The following is a 17,876-nucleotide window of genomic DNA, read 5'->3' as shown; positions in this document are numbered from 1 at the left end:
GGAGGTTAAGCAAGCTATTGCCCAGAGTTGCAGCGTGGGACTCATGCTCAGAGTAGGCACCGAGGCGAGAAATCAGGTCCGAGGAATTATGAGCCCAAGATCCGCCAAATCAGCCGAGGCGGGATTTGAACCCTGGTCCCGGCCAGACCTCTGTACCAGGGACTGCCGCTCTAAGCAGTGAGCCACACTCCTCCAAAACCTCCCACAGGGCAAGAACACCAGCCCCCAGCCCTCTGGCCCATCGGGGAAACGCCCGGTGTCCGCCACAGCCAGTCCAACCCTGCAGCCAAGCACCATCCATGCACACAGCCAGTTAAGCACCAGTCCACGTACACCACCAGCCAAGCGCCACTCTACACACACCACCAGGCAAGTGGAAATCTACACACACTGTGATGAAGCTTGAGTCCACCCACATCATTAGCCAAGTGCAGGTCCACACACACTGCCAGCAAAAAGCCAGCCAAAGTACACGCAGACCGTCATTCCCTGCGTACAAAAAAAACAGCAAAATCCCTGGTGCCTAGTGGGCTTTCTCCCCCCCGGGGGCAGATTAGGGACTATTGCCCCCATCTGCCTCCTTCGGGAGGTATAAAGGCTGTGGCAATTTCTTGAGGGATGGAGGCATTGGCATGCCCATTTTGGGCAGCCTCCACCTCTCCATATAAAAAAAAACATCCCTGGTGCCATTGGTCTTTCTGCCGCCCCTGAAGCCAGATCAGGGACAATTGCCCCCATCTACCTCCTGGGGGGGGTATAAACACTGTGGGATTTGGGGTGGGGGGGAGTGGGCACAGCCCTCACCCCTATCTATACTAATATAATAAAGAGAGAGCCCAAACCTTTGAGGCGGGTAATCTCAGGAACCACAGCACCAATCACAACACCCAATACAGCGTTGGAAAGGGCAGTTGCAGCAGAAGGACATAGGCTATGCAGACGCCCACCATATACATTTAAATGGTAAAAGAACCGTGCCAGCAAAGTAGTCCCTTGTGGGCGTTGTGCTGTGGGCGTGTGCTGGGGGCGTGTGGTACGTTCCGCCCTTCATGCCATGTCTCATATCGTGTACTGTGGGCGTGTGCTGGGGGCATGGGCGTGTGCGGGGCGCGGGATTACGGAAAAAAAAGAGAGCGTTGTGCCCAATATTTCATTCCTTTTTCTTCCCAGGTTCTGTACATTCCAGCTCCGGGTGTCCACCCTGCTCCCTTTAAATACCCCTGCACCCCATAATCATAACCCACCCTTACTCCTTAAAATACCCCAACACCCTTAAACACTAACCCATCTTAACACTATAAATATACCCTGTACCCTAAAACCTATCCCTATACCCTAAAAATACCCCTGTACCCCAAAACCCAAACCTAGCCCTGAACCCTATAAATACCCCTGTACCTCAAAACCCAAACCTACCCCTGAACCCTAAAAATACCCCTGTACCTCAAAACCCAAACCTAGCCCTGAACCCTAAAAATACCCCTGTACCCCAAAACCCAAACCTACCCCTGAACCCTAAAATACCCCTGTACCCCAAAACCAAACCTAGCCCTGAACCCTTAAAATACCCGTGTATCCCAAAACCCAAACCTACCCCTGAACCCTAAAAATACCCCTGTACCCCAAAACCCAAACCTAGCCCTGAACCATAAAAATAACCCTGTACCCCAAAACCCAAACCTACCCCTGAACCCTAAAATACCCCTGTACCCCAAAACCCAAACCTAGCCCTGAACCCTAAAAATACCCCTGTACCCCAAACTTAGCCCTGAACCCTTATAATACCCCTGTACCCCAAAACCCAAACCTACCCCTGAACCCTAAAAATACCCCTATACCCTAAAACCCAAACCTAGCTCTGAACCCTAAAAATACCCCTGTACCCCAAAACCCAAAACTATATCTGAACCCTTAAAATACCCAAACACCCCAAAACATATACCTCAGTACCCCAAAACATATACCCCTATACCCATACTTACCTTATCCAAACATTTAAAAAAACATGCTTTTACCATTCATGCATTTACAACGAACTTCGTTGTAAATGTATGCGTGGTAAAAGCATATAAAATGTAATACCATGCGTTATAATGGCATTGCGGAGTCATGGTACTTTCGTTTTGAAAGTATGCGGAGTGATGGTATGCGGAAAGAAAGTTGCGGAATAATGGGTGTTTACCCTCCCCCGGTAAGTACATTGGTGGCACGGCGGCCCACATCTCCAGCAACATACTCATATTTTTGCACAACCGATTTAAAAAATGCACAGGTCTCTCTCATTGATGCCCAGCACCGACATACACTTTTAGACACACCTCCCGCCACAAGTTCTAAAATTGCAAACTTTAGAGCTGGGGAGCATCGTTCGAATCTCGGCATCAGCTCAACATCCTGTGATTCCAGGCAAATCGCCTTGTTTCCCCGTGCCTACCACAAATAATTGTGTTCTTCTGTAATGTAAATTGTGCTCATGCCATGTTGTCGAGTTCGCGCTATATAATATTGCAAGGAAAAATAAAGTAGGGAAATTCGAGTTCACACACTACTGAACGCGCACTCTTAAGTGCATCAGCAGCGCACTGTGAATCAGAGCGTTTCACAGACCTGCCACAGATAAGAAATGCTATGAAAACGAAATCCTACAAACCAATATACTACTGGCCGGCAGCAATTCATACCCGGACAACGTCGTGATGGGCTGCTAGTATATATTTAAAAAAATCCCTGGTGCACAGTGTGCTTTCTGCCACTCGGGGGAGGGCAGATGGGGGCTGTTGTCCCCATCTGCCTCCCAGGTGAGGAAGAAAGGCTGTGGAATTGTTTTGGGGTGGATGGGGGAATTAGCATGCCCATTTTGGGCAGCCCCCACACCTACATATAAAAATAAAATCCCTGGCTTCTAGTGGGCTTTCTGCTTGCCCCAGGGGGAAGATCAGAGGCTATTGCCCCCACCTAGTGCAACACAGGCATTGCACTAGACAAGGGGAAATGTTACATGGATAATTTAGTTAACAGATTGAAGTATGGGACTGACATTGATTGAACAGATATTTAAAAAAACAACATTACACCTTGTCCAGTGCAATTTTTACATTATGTTACATTTCACTTATCACAATGATGTGAAATGCATATGTTATTAATTTGCTAATTCACGCAATTTATTTCAACTCACCTGTGTGGTCACTATGATTTTTTTAATTGATGTCCTGTTTTGTGTAAGAGTCCATTTTGTTTAAGGCAGCTTGCAACACATTTGTAAATACAATGTAATCATTCAAGTGTGGTTCTTTATATTTCTTAAATTTCAACATGACACACATATGCATTGCACATTGGTATGCTATTGCTTATGAGAGAGGTTTAAAAATGCACGAGTAAATAGCTATCGTAAGCAGATAAGTCAAAAAATAATAGGTAAAAGTGGAGCTTACCTTCGATTAAAGCAACAATGGGGTTGATTTTCTTTGTCATCAAGCAGCAGCAGCAGCAGAGGCAGGACTTAGAGGATTGTGTCCATGCAGAAAAAAAGTGTGATAGTGAGAAAAGGTGAATATCTGCTTTATATCCCTTGCAATCCCCCAACTCAGGTATGGTGGTTTTGCCGCCACAGTCACATTGGTGGGAAAGCACATCGTGATTGGGCCAGCAGGCAAATTATCTGTCCACCCTCTGATACCCGCTGTTGTCTATGGTGCTGCCGATGTGGGTGAACATTACTGGCGGAGTCGGCGGCACTCCGATGGTCTTTCATCCATCAACCCGAGAGCAGATGGACCACCTAGTAGGCGGATGGGAAATCCGACGGAAAAGCGACGGTAGAACCATTACTACCAAGAACTAAATCAGGCCCTGAGTGGTATTTTTCAGCATTGTCTGTATACATTTTCAGATTCATTTTGTCTGAATGGGATACTTGGTGGTTGCATTTCTCCTGGTACTGTGTTTAGTGCTCTCTGCCTGTTTGCGATGCCTATTGCAACCTGTTTTGCATGAGTCACTGTGTTCATATTGAGGGTGCTGAGATTGTGCTTGCAGGTTGTTTTTGTGATGAGCTGTTGCATTGCTGGAGTAGCTGCACATTGCCATGTTTAGGTTAATTAGTACTGCCATTTATTTGTTGCCCATTATTGCTCATGTATGATGAGCTGCTAGCTGTATTGTATCTTAGCAACAAAGCCGGGGCTCTCACTTACTTGTCATCTCACCATCCAAGGACTATATCAATAAAGTACCATCTTCTTCATCTACACCTCAGCTACTGGACTTATTTACCCTTACTTCACTTGTGCTACTTCATGTGGTCTTCCTGACAATTTCTCAGGTGGAGTTCAAAGTATTTCTTCATAGTTAGCGATGTCTGGTTCTACTTCAGATGATCTGTATGACACATTTCGCATGTCTGGGTCAATGCCAGACATGTTGTACCACTTGGTCTTGTCTACATGTCACATTCCAGGGTTGGTGGAGATGTGTTTGTGTAATTGACGTTAGGGTGCTGGATTTATATCTTAAGTCATGTGACACTATGGCTAGTGTATATGCTTCTTACCGCTTTTGGTGTCTCCTGTGTCGGGTTCTATTTGATGTTTGATGGGCTATTGAGTTTGTGTTTAATATTTATAAGTATTATTATTTATTCAAGGATGTTAGCAACCAAGGATACATCAATACAACTGAAGAAAAACACTTAAAACGCAATGATTAACAAGCTCTCTTGCTCATTCCCATTCTTGTTCTGTCTCTCCTTTCCACTCACTCTCTTTTTGCACCTAATACATTGAGGTGACCTCACAGCAGCTCCCAGTGCTATATATGCAACTAGCATAACATAGCTCCCATATCAACTCTGTCTGTTGATATGGGAGTCTATAGGTCTGTGTTCATAAGCACCTGTTTGCCGTGTAGAAGGCTATGGGTATATTGATCAGTGTGTGCATTGACGACTGTAGGTATTTTGCTCTAACTGCATATTTGTGATTGTACTACCGAATATCGGCACCAAAAATATCATGGCATACACTATCGAGTGTTGGATTATTGAGAGACAAAATATCAAAAGGTAAGGGCAAATAGGGGTGTATAGTTTTACTATTCCTAACTCCACATCTACGCACCTTCAAGATATATGTACCACGTAAGCATATATGTGTGGAGTTAGGTCTAAAAAATCTAGACTTTGTCTGTCTATATTTTATTTAAGATATCTTGTCCCTGATATTGTCAGGGGGTACACCCATATCTGTATGTATGTGTCATCCATGTCAATGTGCATGGGTGTTGTGTTTTTCATGCGTGAGGACGCTACACTAATGCCAAAGACACCATTGTGTAATATTTGATTGTTCACCCTGGCCTACTTTTATTTCAACTTCAAAAAAACAAGCACTGTCAAAGCCAATAGGTCCGGTTTGATCAACCCCATGTACAAATTCTGTTTGCTTGTTTTAGCACAATAAAGCCAGATCAATAGGCGATGCTAATGACTTCTGGAGTTCACCACCTGAGCATGTTCTGGCTCCATCTGTTCAAGTTCTACGACATCAGGGCAGGATTAACGCATAGGAGGAGCAGCAAACTGCGCTCGACTGTGTTTCACACACTAGCAGTATCGGATTTCATGGCAGGAGCCGGAGTAATCTTAGAGCTGTGATGTGTGTTATTAGTGTGTGTACAAATTTGAACAGGTCTCCGAAGGTCTATAAAAGGCAGATGTAGCAACTGATAAACGCCCATAAGGCACTGGTAAGAGCTGTGTCCTAACTTTTAACAGGAACAACTGGTAACAGCAAAGCAAGCACCCTCTTCTTGCAAACACCCTCGCGCTGCCCCCACTGTATTGTACAGCTGTTCTGTCATTTCACTCAGTGGCTTGAATCTAAACAACCTTTATGGGTTGTTACCCATCTGGTTTTCATTCCTGGTTTCTTCGTATTTTCTTTTTTTGCACGTTTTTCAAACCAGCGATTTCCTATAAATATTTCTCCATAAAAAAGCTAGAAATATCAAATTAAGAATTTCCTCCTAGCACAGTGGAAAAATCTGCTTCTATTCTCAGACGTTTGATAAGTCTAGGAATACTGATGTATTTTAATTTCTTTACCACTCAATTACACCTGCTCCTCTGTGCTTGCCAACAACAGCCTGACTGTTGTAATTTGGAGGTGTGGTGTAAGGGAGGGGTAATCAAGCCGCATCTTAGGGGAGTGCTTAGGGGAGAGGCGAAGAGAGAGAGCTTGCGTCGCACTCGGCTCTAATCTTCGTCCACATTTTGAAAACCTGCCAGCCTGCAAGTGTCTCTCATTAAGATTGAAAAACGCCGGTCTGGTAAAGATGCTTTCTGCCTTTTTTTTCCTGGCACCCTTCCTAAGAAGTAATGCAAGGACACTGGCACTTCGTTTCACTAGGGCTGCTCCAAAGATTGATGCACATTCTCTTACACGAATATTTGATTAAATGCACATTTATTTTATCTTTTTATTAGTCCAGTGTGGGTAATCATAAAGGCTGCCAGAATGACGTGGCTGGAAACACATTAATTGATCCATTTAACCGTATAAGAGGTGGGGCAGGGGGAGGGGTCTTGGCTGCAACCATTGGATCTGGACGTGCTCTGGAATGGCTCCCACGCAATACTGCAGACTTGTGCCAGAATCCTGGCTCAGCCGCCACTATACAAGCACCAATCCCCCCAAGATTGCACCCGGTTGTTGTGTGGTGCCGAGGAGGCTAGAAAGGGATCACATGTGCAAGGCCTCGCACAGAACAAGATGGTGGCTTGCAACTGGGTGACCGGACCTATGCTAAGGGAGCAGCACTGTTTGAGTGGCGGGAAGGATTGCTGGTGGGTCGCGGTAACCGATTAGCCCCTGAAGCTGTAGAGAGTTGCTGAGTTAGATCCCTGTTGTGTTGGAATGGCAACCGGGGACAGAGTAGCCCAACAAGGGCGAGGCAATGTAAATAACTGGGAGACGGGAAACGCGGCTGGTGGTGCTGCAGGGTGAGAAATCCTCGTGGCATGGTGGGCTTCTATGTGGAAGACTGGGAGTGAGCAGCTCATCAGTGATCTGCAGAGATGAGACACTTGGATGGAAGAGGATGCGGTAAGGGCTGCACCATGAAGGGAACAATAAGAGGTCTCCACCAGTGGGGTAGTATCCTCTTAAATCAGGGGCATCAACCCATCTGCGAATGAACTGGTCTATATGTGACAAGAGTGTGCAGAACAATTTCCTAAACTATTAGTGGACTTAGTCTCAGCTTATACAAGCATGATGTACGCAGGACTACACTGCAGATGGAGAAGGAGTAAAAATCCCGGTATGTGGATGACAAGGGATGAACTGCTCACTTAGACAGAGTTACTCTTGCAGACCAGTATATAGAAGAGGTGCTTAAGCTTTGAGCTGAGTGGTGTCTTTCTTGGGGAATTAGGGAGAATATCGGATGACTGTAAAGCTGCATTGACTTCAGGTAAATGTGAACAATCCTGGGGAAGCATCCACCTGCCTTGAGGATAGCCATGCTTGAGCTCCAGATGCAGCCATGATCCTGTAGGTAGAATTGCCTTCATAAGGTGTTGACGATTGAAAAATAAAATGAAAATCGGCTGACATGGACCATCAAAAGCTGACATGTCTGCTTCTGAGGAGGGCCCGCTGGCAGGCGGCCTTCCTCAATGTGAAAACAAAGAGTCATGACAAGGTAAACTGGACAACATCCTGATAGCCATGAGAGAGTCCAGAGAAGCACTGGAAAATAAAATCAACACAACATCTGCAGACCTCAACGTACTGCAAGCAGACCAGCAGAAGACAGGAAAAGAGGTTTTGGCTAAAGAGAAAATCCTAAATCAGCTTACTCCTGCCGTCAAGGAATGCTGACAGATGTCTGATATGCATAAAAGTCCACATGTTTGAAGACAGAGCATAAGATAGGGAAAAGAGATCCCACTGCAGCAATATAAGAATTGTGGGGCTCCATGAGTGAGTGAAGGGATGCAACATGGTCACCTGTTTGAAAGCTTGGACACTTGAGAAAATGGTGCTGGAGGGTCTGTCGCAGCACTTCATCATAGAAAGAGCCCAAAGAGTCTCCGGAACGTGCCCAATACCTGATGCCCCACAACATCCAGTGGTGGTCTGGATACCTAATTATCACAACAGAAATGCTATCTTGCAGGCAGGCAAGAAGATGAACTCACTAACATTGGATAACCAAAGACTCCTTATTTTTTCCTGACTATACTATGTCTGTCCAAGCTAAAAGACGCTACTTCAAGGAAGGAAAGAAGGAAGGAAGAATTGCACAGTGAAACTTCAGGGGAATACGCACATACGTTTCCTGTATGCAGATGATATCTTCATCGAGCTCTGTTATACACTGGAGGATCTCCCAGTGTAGCATAAAGACCTGGCACACAGTCAGAACTTTAGCACACAATCAGATGTTGTGTTTCCCGTGAAGGCCTGAACATGCAATGATGATGCTCTTTCTCTACTCCCATTGAAATGATGCCTGAGATCTTTCAGATATTTAGAAATTCAAATATTTCACAAAGACAATTTGGATAGGATGCGGGCATCCACTAGGGAGTCAGTATGCTTATGGACCAAATTGCCCCTCTCAGGTATAGGTAGACTGACACTCTTCAGGATGGTTCTCCTGCCTCGTCTTTTATATATTGTTGCAAATGTTCTGGTGATGGTGCCTGGCAGAATTTTTAAGGAACAGACTAATATTAGACCTGATATGGGGTCACTGTAGGAATAAAGTAGAGCTTTGTAACCTGCAGTTCACAGTGACAGATGGCATCTGCCCCTGACTTTGAGGCTTATTACCTGGTGGCACAGTTTCAGTGGGTGGTCAGTTGGATGGGAGCTCACAAATAGCAGAACTGCTATATATAGGAGGTGCAGATATCAGAGACAAACCGGCAGGTCAAATATGAAATGTCAGAGCTAGATTGTGGCAATGACTTAGACCAGTGGATGTTGCTAAATACTCCTGTATTAATGCCTTATTCACACTAAGGCTGAATCAGCATATGTCACTAAGATTTAAATATGCAGCCACGGCCGGTGCAGGTAAAAGTGCTGGGACGGGGCGGGTGGGTGGGGGGGGGGGAGCAACAGACGACAACGAGGGAAAAAAAAAACACTTACCTTGCGCTCGCCGCATCGCCGACTCCACAATGCGGCGAGCGCAAGGTTTTCTTTTATAACATTTTATTTTCCCTCGTCATCGTCTCTCGACTACCCCTCCATACTCCCCCGCTCTTACGTGCACCAGCCGCGGCTGACCCTAAGATATGTTACATAGGAACAGCATCAAATATAGAGAGTTGGGACAGTGCCAATGTTAGCCTTGACTGAGAGCCTTACGGTGGTCTTCCCCAAACGTTTTGCCTGGTTTGATTGGCATATCCACAATTGGGCTATTTAATCTACTTGTAAGTCTCCAGTAATGTGCCCAGGGTCGGTAAATTAAATGCTCCTAGTAGATCTGCAGCACTATTTGTGCCATCCACTTAAATAGCCCTGTAAGCATGCGCCAACGCCTGGACTTCGCATCACAAGCCTCGTCAACAGGATCCTTGACATCGATGCATCAGGACCTCGCATCACAGACTTGATGCATCTCAGAACCGACTCATCACTTCAGCTTCTCAATGCTTCTTCTCCTCAGATCCACCCACGCAGGATGTGTTTAATGGTCCTAACCTGTAGCCGGCCCATGCTCCATCACAGTCAGACTGAACTTGTGACATTGTCCCAGTCCGGCACGAGCAGATATCCCTTAGTAGCGCTTTGTGCTTTTTGGCACTATTTTAACTTAACACTTTGAAATTCAGTATCTCAGGTTTCCCTGATTGGATGTTTGTCATTTTGGCCTTGCTGTATTTATTGAAATCAACTCTATTTGTCCAAACCTGGTGTGGGATCTTTTTCTGTGGTGTTTTCGTTCTTTTTACTGTTTGAAGTGTTGCACAAAAACTTTACACATTGCCACTGAGTTTAGCCTGAGTGCTCTGTGCCAAGCTACTAGAGGGTGAGTACAGAGTAATTTAGGGTTTGCCTGCCTCTTACCCTGACTAAGATTGTGGTTGCTGCTTGACCAGGACTCACACCCCAGTCAACCAGTAACCCAGCTTTCAACAGCCAATGTAACCGCGGCTAGGGATATGTTTGACAGGCATAAGTCACCAACATTTGATGAACTACAGCAGAAACACAATTTTCAGTAAGGCAGTTCCAGATCTTTGGTGAATTAACTAGACAAATAAAATGTATCTGACTGCAGGGGGATACAGAACCAACCATGCACAAAACCCTGCAATATATGTTCATGCATGACAGGGCTAGAAAAGCTATGACATAACTATATATCGATACAATAAACAACTTACCAAAATAGGCATTTTGTCTCTAAAAGAATTGTGGAGGCATAACTTAGGCAAGGAATTATACCTAAAGACAGGTCTATGATAACTGAGTACCCCTCAAAGGTTTCATGTAATGAGCAATTTATATTAATCTAATTAAAATTGTTCCACCGAGCACACTTAACACTCTACAAATTTCATGAAATATATATATCGCTGCTCCTAGCAAAAGTCCTAGGTGCCTCGAGAGCGGTTGTTTCTCATATGTTCTGGAGTTGTCCAAAGCTCACTGCATTTTGGGAATCCGCTTGTACGATGGTGCAGGAAGTGACTGGCAGAACTCATCCTGACTTCTTAGATTTGAATATACTGAATTTATTCAAAAAAGTGAAAATAGCAAAACTGGGGAATGGTTTCAGATTTGGCATGGTTGCTTGCTAAGAGACAGAAAGCTGTGGCCTAGAAGTCACTTCAGGCCCCATCACTGGATTGCTGGATGCGAGAACTGGTAAAATGGTCTGGCGCTGAGAGTGATACCGTCAGTATGCTGCAAAAATTAGCTAGGAAAAAGTGATTGTCACAATGTGAGATTGAATGTTTTCACTTAGGTCTAATATTTCCTCATTGTCTATTAGTGATACAGAGTGATTCAATTCATTGTTATTCATTGTGTGGTTAGATTTAGGTATAGAGTTGACAAAATCGGTAAGGAGGTTAATGATTTGTGGAAAAGACAGCACCTCCTTTTGCCATCTTAGCGGGGTTTTCAATATCAGGAACTACCTTATCTGAAATTGGGATAATCAGAGTCACCATTTCTCGCTATGATGCTCACAGCCAACCTTGTTTGTCCTACCTCTATAGACTCCTTCTCAAAGAGTACAGTTGTATAGAGATAGTTACCAGCGGGACCACTTGGAGGTAAAGGCCACGATATTGGAGAAAATCACAGCCATCAGAAGACACGATGACACCAAACTTCATTAAAAAAAAGAAGTTTTCTGGATTTTCTCCTCAACAGTCAACTGAGAGGACTTAACGAAACAAGCCATGTAATCCTCATTTGAACTAATGTGCCCCTCTGGCGCACTTGCTTCCCTGGTCTCTGGCTTGATGGAGTTCACATCAAGTCACATCTCTTTTTCTACAGGTTGGATCCCTTCATAGGAAACTGCCCCTCATTTGTGCCTCTCTTCTATCAGGTTAGTTGGACTTCTCTGTGGTTGCTTCCTCCCTGTTTAGAGCTGGGGCGGACCCTAGGCTCCTCTCCAACCTTTACAGATCCTCGACCGTTACCCTCATCTTTACCTTTACCTTAGCAAGCTCTTTGGTTTCCTTTGGAACTCTTTTCTTCCGTTTAGGGAAGCTCTTTTTCACCCTGTCTTCCTACCCCGTTGTCCAGCTATGTTTTACATCTCTTTCTTTTCCCATTCCTTTCTGTTTCTATCTCATCCTTTTCATCCGTAATTTTCTCATTTGGGGATTTTCTCATTCGTGTTTGTTTGATTCTTTGTTGTTCACATTTTTACAGCAGCCAACGGTATTGGAGCACAGTGTTTATGTTGAAGGGGTTTCTATATTCATGTTTATTTTTATCTTGAAAGGATTTTCACCTTCATCCCTGTAGCCGCTTCTCTCTTGAGGCATCACACTCGTGCTGTTCTTACGGTCCTGCCCATTGTGCTACTTTATTGTGTCAGAATCTTCGAACTCCTCCATATGGTGACGGGGCACGTCTCCTTGGTCCGTGGCACACGTTAGCGCTCTCACCTTTTTTTCACTATGCGGCTGACGTGATGCTATTTAGCGGGTGTTGCTACGTGCATTCCCGCGCGGCTGGTCTTTTCTTGGCGGACCTGCCTTTTTGCAATTATTTTCCTCGGATCCCCGCTCGCTCCCTCCATCAGACAGCCCAATCCAGTTGGTACTCCGATGTATCAACACTGTCTGGGACCTCATTTTTGTCAGCCCCACAGGAAGCGGCTGTCGCCCCAGGACTGTCCTCATCGTAGGCGACCTCTTAACCCAGCAGGTGAGTTTGCCTCTCTGTTTTGCTGTGTTGATCTCTGGCCAGTATTCCATTATTGTGATCTGTTTCTCTTTCTGGGTTGTTATCCCTGGATGGCACTTCGTTCCTACCTTCTTCCTTACTACTATCCTTCCTAGCTTGGCCAACTGCACCAATGTCTACTGGGTTCTGATGAGTTATCTGCCCTGATGCCTTGTCTCATCTGACCTCTTTCTTTTCCTGCTATGTATTTCCTCCTTATATTATTGCCGTTAGTGTCCCCATGGTTGCATTGTTTTTTGACCATTTGGGAATGAGTGCCTCATTATTGTTTAGCTATGTTTTCTGGCCACCCTAGCTGGTATGCCCGCATCCTGCATGAGCTTCCTTCTGCCCCCCTTTATTGTTCGTTTTACTTTCTTTATCTACTCAATTTTTAGCACTGTGCCATCTGTCTGTTTCCTCTAGTCACTTTGCCAGGTTTTCCTGGATTATCATGACTAGGGTTTCCCTGATCCCTGCTTGGTCATCTATACGTGAGAGTATGTGCCGGTCACGTTTACCTTTTTGTTTTCTTTGCCTCCAGGTGCCTCGACTCCTGGCCCCATGTCCCCGGCAGTTCCTTCCCCTTTTCTTTGTGGCACCATCATGCCTTGAGCAGCGTGTTATCTCTCTCAGAGCAGACCAAGTGTTTTACCCGTGGAAGGTAGCCACTTTCCATTTTTTGCCCATATGGCCACCATTTTCTCTGTTTTTGTTACCCTTCATTGTCTGTTTCTCTTTATTCACTATTTCTTAGAGACTAATCAGCCAAGTAACTCATATGGTTGGAACTGCAGTGTTTCTAAGCCTTCCTGGATCAGCTCCTTAGTTTCTTGCCTTTTGTAAGTCGTATGTACTGCATTTGACTTAGCTTTTTCACTTAACCCTTTCCATAGTCTTCACCCATGCAGTATTTCTTATTTCATCAGATTGGATGGGTGTTCTTCTACGTTCGTTTTAACAGTTCATTGGGGCGGTTTGCCCTATGGTTCCCTCTCTGCGTGAGCCTCGCACTTTATCCCCCATTTCTACTGCAGGCACAAGATGTGGCGTCGTTAACCCCCAACGCTAATTTTCATGATCTAAATGACAGAAGATCAATAGCTCAAAAATACTCAAAAAATCGATATTGTGGTTTATTTCTCTGAAAATTCCAGTAATATACATCCAAAGCCAGTCAATTGCAATGAACATCAAAATGAAGTTTTTTTGTCAGTCAATAGTAATACATCTTTATTTCGGTTAATAAAAACCATAAAAGCAATGCAATACAAAAAATCATTATATACACATTATATACACATTAAAATTTGTACAGAAATAAGATATACACATGCTTGCAATTCAAAACAATCTAAAACAGTTAAAATCTTTGATGCAAACAGAAAAGAGACAACATCTGTATCATAAATATAAAGGCCCAACCCTAATTTCAAACAATCCTCATTCAGTTATGTGTCCTCCTGATAGTGAGTTCATTTGGGTGAGTCTAATTTTATTTATACGCGCTGCCGCTACCAAAAAACTGGCTACACTATAAGTGACCTGCAAAGAGTCAAGCATTTGTAAATGTAGGAGGGCAGGCCTCACCTGGACGAATGTTAGTTCCTTCAGAACAGGATATAAAAAAATTTTACGGGCCACCAGATAGTGCTCGCAAAACATCACCAAGTGGAGCGTGTCCTGTGTAGAGAAACTATCGCAGGTGCAGGGTGGAGTATCTACAGGGGTCCCCCACTTCAGATAGGTACCAAGTGTAAGGTGGATGAGGTTGAACCTGAATCTAACTAAAAGGAAACGATGGTAAGAGTTGGTCACGTACTTCAGATAGGGTTCCATGACTAGGGAGATCACAAGTTGATAGATTGATCTCACCATAGGTTTCCTGAGTTCAACCTCCTCCCTTTCTGACTCAAGTAAGTTGAGTAAGTTGCGCTTAATCCACACTTCGTCCTCATTCCTGAGACCCTGTGGTGATAGATACATTTCCGGACGCCCCAGCCTCACGCATGCCGCTCTAACATACGCAAGCCAGGGTATTCTATCCACTCTATCCAGGGCCATACAGTCCTTGAGTATTAGGTGGTTAAGCGTGATCTCCTCATTTAGCCAGGTTTTAACCCATCGTAATAAAGGGGCCATTTTTAAATGTTCAGAAATATACCCCAAGCCTACTTCACAGTGGATGGAATATGTAGGGGATGATTGAGTGAATGACAGAAGGGACCGTATGAACTTATTTTCTATAATTTGGATCCCTGTTGTTGGAACATAGCCCCAAATATCAGCCCCATATGAGGCGATTGCTACGCACTTTGATTTATAGATGCGGATCATAGCCTCCATGGGTCTTGCACCCAATCTTTTTGAAAAATTCATGAGGGCTGTGGTAGATCTTGCAACCACGTTACCCTTGAGTTTCAGCTGGGGGCCCCAATTCCCTCTTTCATCAAATATAACCCCTAGGTAACAAAAGAAGGGTACCCTTGAGATTGGCGTTCCATTGCATCTAAAGGTTTTGATCTTCATGGTTTTCCTGCGTAAACCAGCCACCATTATGTGGGATTTCGTGGTGTTGATTTTTAAGTCTAAGGCCTCCATAAAGGAGCCAAAATGATCTAACAATCTTTGTAATCCAGTACCAGTTCGAGCAAGTAGGACGGCGTCGTCCGCGTACAGGAGGACCGGTATAGCCGACCCTCCCATACGCGGGACGTCCAGGGTGGCCAGATCTAGGGATTTACCCAAAGAATTAATGTAGAGCGTAAATAGGAGAGGGGCCAGAATGCAACCTTGTCTGACCCCTCTTCTTGATCTAATTTGCTCGGTACATCTGCCCTTCCTTGTTACCCTAACAGAAGCCGACAAGTTCTGGTGAAGATCATTTAGAAAATTAACCAACGTAATGTCCAAACCCATATCCCGCAAAATAAACCATAATTTAGAACGATTGACCAAATCAAATGCGGAAGAAAGATCCATAAAACCCAAATATAGAAGCCTCTCCTTCACCACTGTGTACTTGCTAATAATAAAATGAAGGTTTAGGCATTGATCCATGGTCCCCCTGTGTGCCCTAAAACCGTACTGGAGATCAGAAAGAACCCCACTCCCCTGAAGCCAATCTCCCAATCTCTGTAAAATAACTCTGCCTAAGATCTTTACGGCAGAGTCCAGCAGGGAGATTGGCCTGTAGCAAGCGGGGTCCCCCCTGTTCCCTTTCTTGAAAATCGGAACGATAATGGAGGTTGACCAAGAGGATGGAAAGCCTGCGGTCGGTATTGCATTGAAAACATTTGTTAGAATTTTGGACCAGAATTGTGGGTACAAGATGTATAGATCTGCAGGGACCCCGTCAGGGCCAGGGGCCTTATGTTTGCTAGTGTCTTTGATCGCCTTTTCCACTTCAGAGGTGTTAAACTTAATGGACTTTTTTTTCCGAGGTACAACTAAGTCAGGGGGAGTAGGAACCCCTAGCTCAATGTCATAGATGTTTCTAAAGTGATTAAGCCAACTCTCATCTTCAATTACGCAGTCCATATCTGATTTCCCCTCCTCGGTGAAAAACGACTGATTGATGATAGCCCAAAATTTTTTGCTGTCTCTCAACACATCTACAGATTGTAGATGATCCCAGGCTTCTTCCTTGATTTGGTTCTTGCGATTTGCAAGTGCCAGTTTGTATTCCTTACGAAGGTACGCCACAATTAACCTATCCCTGGGTCTAAGTTTCAGTGCTTTAAGTAGGGCACTATGGGCGAGTGATCACTTTTTGTCAAACCATTTAAACACCTTCTCACAATGTGAGCCGTTTCTAGACTCCAGATTCTTGGAAATCCGTGAGCATATCTCTATATAGGCATCCACAACATCAGCCCCTGATGCAGTGGAGTCTAAGCAGACAGCCATATTGTCCTCTGTTTCCTGCGCAAGTGTTTTAAAAAAGGTTTCTGGAATAACCTTCTCCCACTTTACCCTCCTGCCCTGCCCTCCAGTTGACAAGTCTCTTGAGGCCACCACGCTTGAGTTCCTCCCATGCAAGAAACTCTCAAGATCCATAGCCAATAAAACGGGGTTATGGTCACTAAAAATTGCGGTCACTACACTGTACTCCTGCGTTTTGACTAGCACCCCAGGGGAAACAAAAATATAGTCGATAACTGTGTTTGCGTCCCTCCCAATAAATGTAGGCGCTCTAGACTGGTCATTACCTAAGCCTGGTTCGAATAAGTTTGAGTTGGCAAGGAAACTCTCAAGGGCATCACCCTCCTTACTATGTTCAAAATGGGGGATCCCCTCCCCAGGTGATCCTCCGTGTACATCAATATAACAATCCCCCTCACAAGGGTGAATATTAAAATCTTCCATGATAACCATCTCTGGGACAGAAGTGCGATCATGTTTGTAGACTGACAGAAAATCTGCCAGGGCAGTCAAATGCTCATTCTCAGATGAGCCCGCCCTGGGATTCCAAAAATTAATAATAAGAAATTGTTGTTGGTCCGGAATGGTCCATTCAATTATTAATGAATTCAGAGGGGTAGGATCTACTTTTTTAGAAACTCCAACCAAGTTAAGTGAAAACAGTGTAAGCAAGCCCCCTTTAGCTCTTCCTCTCAGCCCTGGTACTGCTGGGGTTGAGAAACTAAGAAAACCATCTAATGAAAAACTGGGTGATGTATCCCATGTCTCTTGAAAGGCCAAAATATCATACTGCTTAACAAAGCCCTGCCGTAAAGGATCAGAAGTTTTTGCACTTAGTCCAGCCACTTTCCAAGTAAGAATTTTGCAACATAGACTTATTATTTCTTTGTTTGTGCTTTTCACTCCAATTTGTAGTGGACTTCTGTTTCATTGACTCTGATTACTGTGCAGAGCCAAGTTGATCCATTTTACGTTGATTTCTGTGTTTCTTTCTACCTCTTTTTTCAAGGTGGGACATTCATTTTTTTCTGGAGATCTGCCAAGTGCATTTCTTAGGACTGATACAGTCTTTGTCCCTACCTTCTTTTGTTTCATTGGGGTGTCAGCTCCTAAAAAAGGACTAGGGTAAACCTCTGGAATTTGTTTTGTAAGTATTATGCCCCAGGATTTGAATATCTTTTGCTCCTTCATTATCTGATCAGCTATGGATATTGAAGATAGTGAGATTAAGGTTGGAGTCTGGCTATTCCGGTCATCCTCCATAAATTGAACAGATATGATGTCATTAGTTACAATGTTGTTGAGTGGAGGTATGGATTTGAAAAGTCGCAGTAAATTCCCTCGATTAAGAATATCGTGTCTACCTCTAGAGTGGAATTCTGGTGTAAATTTGAGTTTCTCATTAGTTACAGTAGTGTGTTGATTCACGGCCTCTGTTTTTTTAGTATGTTTCGTTGTACAGGTTACTGTTTTATTCCCATCCACACATTTAATCTGCAAGTAGTCTCGTTCAGA

Source organism: Lissotriton helveticus, chromosome 4_1, assembly GCF_964261635.1.
Source record: "Lissotriton helveticus chromosome 4_1, aLisHel1.1, whole genome shotgun sequence".
Taxonomy (NCBI): domain Eukaryota; kingdom Metazoa; phylum Chordata; class Amphibia; order Caudata; family Salamandridae; genus Lissotriton; species Lissotriton helveticus.
The sequence above is the reverse complement of the archived record's forward strand: the minus strand, read 5'-3'. Positions refer to the sequence as shown.